Source organism: Salvia hispanica, chromosome 2, assembly GCF_023119035.1.
Source record: "Salvia hispanica cultivar TCC Black 2014 chromosome 2, UniMelb_Shisp_WGS_1.0, whole genome shotgun sequence".
Taxonomy (NCBI): domain Eukaryota; kingdom Viridiplantae; phylum Streptophyta; class Magnoliopsida; order Lamiales; family Lamiaceae; genus Salvia; species Salvia hispanica.
In genome coordinates this window covers 2,109,901-2,115,458 of record NC_062966.1, presented here as the reverse complement: position 1 = coordinate 2,115,458, position 5,558 = coordinate 2,109,901, and positions in this window count along the sequence as shown.

The following is a 5,558-nucleotide window of genomic DNA, read 5'->3' as shown; positions in this document are numbered from 1 at the left end:
ATGGCGATGCGGCCTCCATCTCGTCTCGACGAGACATGACATCTCGTCGCGTGTCGCGCGCGGAAGAGGCCGGCCTCGAGACAGCTCGCCACGCGCCTTGGCGACGTGGCGTGCTCCGGTTCGTGCGTGACGCCCACTCGCCGCCCCGCGAGTGGGCGTCGTTTATATTCGTTTAAAATATTTTTTTTTGTTTTTTTTAAATCAGAAAAATTTGAAAATAAAATAAATTAAAATATTGTAATTTTTAATTTTTGTATTTTTCAATATTGTAATAAAAATCGAAAATTAACAAATTAAAATTAAAATTAAAAATACTCCATAGGATTTCAATTATGTATTTTTTGTATTTTCGGATGTTGTAATTTTTGTGGTTTTTAATGATTTAATGAATTATTAGTATTAATTTAATATTTCAATGAAATATTAATTGAATTTGTTGGAAATAAAAATAAAAAATGAAATTGAATGAATAGTTAAGGGATGAGATGGTTAAGAGATGGAGGGATGCAGGTGTTGTCTCTTAGTTAAAAGATGAGGTGAAAAGTACAGTGGAGCCCATGAATAGTGAAGAGATGAGACGATTAAGAGACAGATAAGAGACAGAGATGCAGATGGCCTAAGTGGAATATTGAAGAACGTACTTTATGCTTCTAATTAATTGGGCATGATACAATGTGTAATATCTTTTCATAGATTACTACTCATAAAAATAAAATGTGGGAATTAGTATATATATTAAATTTAAAGGGAAAATGGACAGTACTTATTAAGAGCATCCGCAATGGGTAATAGGCCAGCCATAGGCCAGCCATTCTCTCCCCTGCCACGTCGGCAACACTCAAAAAACCACCTGCCACATCAGATTTAGGCCGGCCATAGGCCAGCCGCAATAAAAATAATTCAAAATATACTACATTTACGGAATTAAAATTACTAAAATACGGAATTAAATTTACGACACATATACGGGAAAAATAATCCATTCCATTAAAAAAAAAAAAAGTACAAATATTTTTTAAAAAAAAATACATGATTCTTTTTAAAAAAAAGGGCTTCAACACACGGGCCCCGCCGCTCTCTACTCCTCGTCGCCGTCTCCGTCACCGCCGCCGCCCCGCTGCCCGCTGCCGCCACTCGCGGTATCTGAGCCCACGTCGGAACCCGTAAAGCCGTGCCCTCGCGGCGGCTAAATCGGCACGCATGCTCTCGAGCATCTCCTGAAGAAACATCTTCTCCGTGGGGTCTGTGGCGGCCCTCCACTCTTGTAAGACCTTGTACATCTGATCCCGCGTATGGTTACGCGAATGGAGAGTGTACTCGAGTGGGGGCGGGTGGGAGGGCGGAGGACTGGACCTCGCGAGGCGATAGGGGGGATCCGCCCCTCGCAGCCCGCCGCCCGCTTCATGTCTAATCGGGCGGGCGCGACCTGTAATGAAGGAGGAGACGGAAACTCCTCGACATCCGGGGCGGGAGCGTTTGGTGTACAAGTTCGCAAAACGGCCCACCTGCCCGGCCTGGCAGTGCGCTCCCCACCCCCTTCCGGACCTCCTCGTTGTCTTCAGGGCGCAAAGTGCCTCACTAATGTGCGCCCTGATCTTCGCCCACATGTTGACGCACCCCGGCGGTTGTTCGTTAAACCCCTGGCGGGTCGCACACCCTCCAACCACCCCCTGGCCACCCCGACGTACTCATCCTCCGTCCACTTCCTCCGGGCCTGGGTGTGGTCGACAGCGGGCTGCGATGACTCGCCGACCGCCTTCGCCTTCCCACTCGCTTCTTAGCGGCGCGGCCCGCCTCGCCGGAACGGGAGTATCCGGATCATCAAGATCGATCCCCATATCATGCAACGACAGAAGGTCATCGCCCAGTGAACTGCGCCTCATCACGGGGGTCGAAGTGTGAGACGAAGCCAGTAAAATCAAGAGAGGGCCGATATCACCCAGGGTCCTATCCCAGCGGGTGACTCCGGATGCTCTAATACTGGAAAAAAATGCATAAGTAAAGACTTTTATTTTGTGATATCACTAAAATTTGCTATACTCACTTTCTATACTTTAAATATTTATTTAATAGTGAATCAAATCTTTTCCTCCTTAAAAAACGAATACTTAGGTCGGTAGTGTCCTCACATTTCACCATATAATAAAATAATAAAAGAAAATCATAATTTATCTACAATTCATTAGTTATTAGAATTGATATAAATCAACTTATCGAGGTGCTATCAATTAGATTAATTCTCGAACCGAATAGCTAATGTAAAAATAATCATTTATTAGAAATGCACCATTTAAAGGGCATTGCAAACTTTTTCACTTTTAGACAACAATGTGCCGTTATATAAATTGGATAAAAAAATACATAAATTATCTCCTCAATCTTAAATCATTCTTCAACTCTTTCTATGTATCGTTTAACAATTAACATAGTATGATTATTGATTAGTATCAGGGTGAGAACGTTCATTGGGATCGATTACATCTCAAAATGGTTACTCCTTCCGTCCAAAAAAATAGATCACTTTTTCCATTTTGGGACGTCCACAAAAAAATAGATCACTTTCTAAAAATGGAAAGTTTATCTCTCATACTTTTCTCACTTTTTCTTTCCTCTCTCATACTTTACTCACTTTTTCTCTCTATCTCTCTTACTTTACCTACATTTTCTCCTCATCTCTCTTACTTTACCAATTCTACATTAAAACCCGTATCGAACAACAATAGATCTATTTTTTTTGGACGGAGGAATTATTATATCTTGCAGTACGTTAATGACTTAGTGAAAGAATAAACTAAGCTATTATCAGGAAGTACTTTTTTCTAATTTCAAATCATCTGATTCAATCATTTGATCACATGATATCTTTGGGGAACATGTTTGGTTTTATTGGTAGCTCTACTTCCTTTTTGCTTGTGCAATTGCACCAATGCTGTCATAGCATAAAATGTAGTATTGCACAATTACAGAATATGCTCTTGATAATTGAAATTTCTGAATTGATGTCACTTTGTTTTGTGAAAATCAATTTTAATACTATCATATACTATAATGATAGTACTAAAATTCATCTTCATCGGGCAAAAATTGGAGAAGGTGCCAACTGCCAAGGGAGGAGTGTAGCGAGGCCTGCTGTAGAGTTCGGCCATTGATGAAGAGAATAAGAAAAAAAAGGAGGGAAGAAAGAAGAAAGACTTAAATACTTTATGTTAATTAATCTTATTCCTCAATTATTTCTTAATTTTGTGAACGGGTGCATTAATTTTGTGGATGACCACAGAAATTTTGTATTACTGCACAAATAATCTTATAGATGCAAATATTAATATACTACAAAATTAATGTATATTTGTATTTATGGGAATAATTGTGTTAATTATTCCTTAATCAATAATGGGATTACTTTGTGATGATTGGAATTGAAGCATGATTAATAAAAATAATTATGTTCACTATTTAATGAGATTAATGATTGAGAATAAAATTAATTTATTATTATATAACAAATAAATTTATTAAATTTAAAAATTATTATTATTATTATTATTTATTTATTTATTATATGTATTTGGAACTAATAATTTATGTGAGAGGTATGGAGATGGGCACCCACTATGGAAGTTGTGTCCTAACACAAAAAATGAGAAATGATAACAAATGAAAGCTAGAATTATGATGTGGCTCGAGATATGGACTGTGAATGCTCTCACTCTTTTCCTATAGTCTATGATAATAACCTTATTTTTTATTGTTATATATGATCACAATTTTTTGTAGGGACAAATTCGGTAAAAGTTTAAAATGTATCTTATAAATTATAATTACAAGAAGCATGTCGCGTATTTAATTTTACAATAGATATTGCATCATTCGTGAATGTTATCTTTTTACACTTGGTAGCTTCATACACAGCCAACGTTGACAACTTTTATAACACGTGGGTCCCAAAACGATGCTATTGGATTCAATCACATGTGAGATGAGATGAGATGAGATGAGCCCAACAATCTAAAATCGCTATAAAATACACATGCTATTCAATACTATCAAATTGTACCTAAAAAGTATGGACAAATAATAATTATCTTTTGGACTGATTATCGGTTTGCATGTATTTGAAGTACACTCATATTCTACTGATTTCAATTTAAATTTATCTAGCCACTATTATGAGTTAATGATTCATAAGTCACTATTTTAATTATATAATAGACTAAACAAATCAATTATTTGTAATCCTTTTATTTTTGGGATAGCTAGCAAATTTTAAAGATGTGGAAAAAAAATACATCCAAAAAATAGCACAGAACGCGGTCTTAATGTGGCCTCTAAGCACAAAAAGCAGCCCACAAAATAAAGAAAACAGTCAGCAATTAAAACCCAAACGAAGTAAAACTTGACCCAATCAAATTAAGGACCATTCTTGCATCCCATTGCACAATTGCAATATTAGTAAGAATGCAATTTGCTATGAAACAATTTGCAATATGTTAGTAATAATGCAATTTGCAAAGACTATAACTAAGACTAAAAAGTAACAAAAGCCATAATACCAAAATTACATGCTACAAAAATATAGTATGGGCTCAAGCCACTATTTACTGGGGATCAGGATTTGTCATCTGGGGGTACGAGTCGTATGATAAATAATTACATAACACTAAAAAATACTCCCTCTATCCCATGTTACTCGCACTTTTCATTTTAGGCCGTAAATTTGAGATTGATTTTTTAGTGTAATAAAATTAGAATTTTAAGTGTAATGAGACGTCACTTAATAAATGACCTCTTAACTTAAACTAACATAATAATTAAATGCATTAATTCTAACTTAAACTATAAATAATGTAAGGAGTTTGTGACGTGCCGAAAAGTAAAAGTGCAAGTAACATGGGACGGAGGGAGTAGAAAATAGCGGTAAAAGAATATTTGAAATATTATTCAATTTTGAACTCGTTTATTTTAAAATAAAATAAACCAAAACCTATACATAACATCTAATTTATTTTTCTACGAGTTTTCATTTCCTTAAAGCGATGAGCTATATATCATCATCAGAGACTTGTAGAAACATTTCTTTTTCAATGAAAGTCACCAAATAACCATTTAAAGGTTGATCACCAATTCTATTTCGCAACTTATTCTTCAAAAAATGTCATTCCAAAAAATACTCTCTCTACACTTGCCTAGCAATAGGAAGAATCAAAATCAACTTGATAAGCAAAAAGACAAAGGGGTAAGCCACATCCCTCTTTGTTTTAACAAGCTTCATTGAAAGAGAACTAAAATCTTGCAAATTCTGAATGTCATTATCTCTTCTCATATCCTCCATGAATATATCAAGTTGACAAAAGAAGAGAAGCCATCTCTAGGACTAAAGCAAGTCTATATTCTAATTTATTTCCTTAAATGATTCTTTCTTCAATATTTATATCTATCTTTTGGAAATTTTTGTAAAATACATTACTAATAAAATTATATATATAATAAAAGTAGTTAAAAAAAAAAATTTTTGGGGATACCACCGTTCCCCTTGTTTTGAATTCCCTCCGCCACTGCCA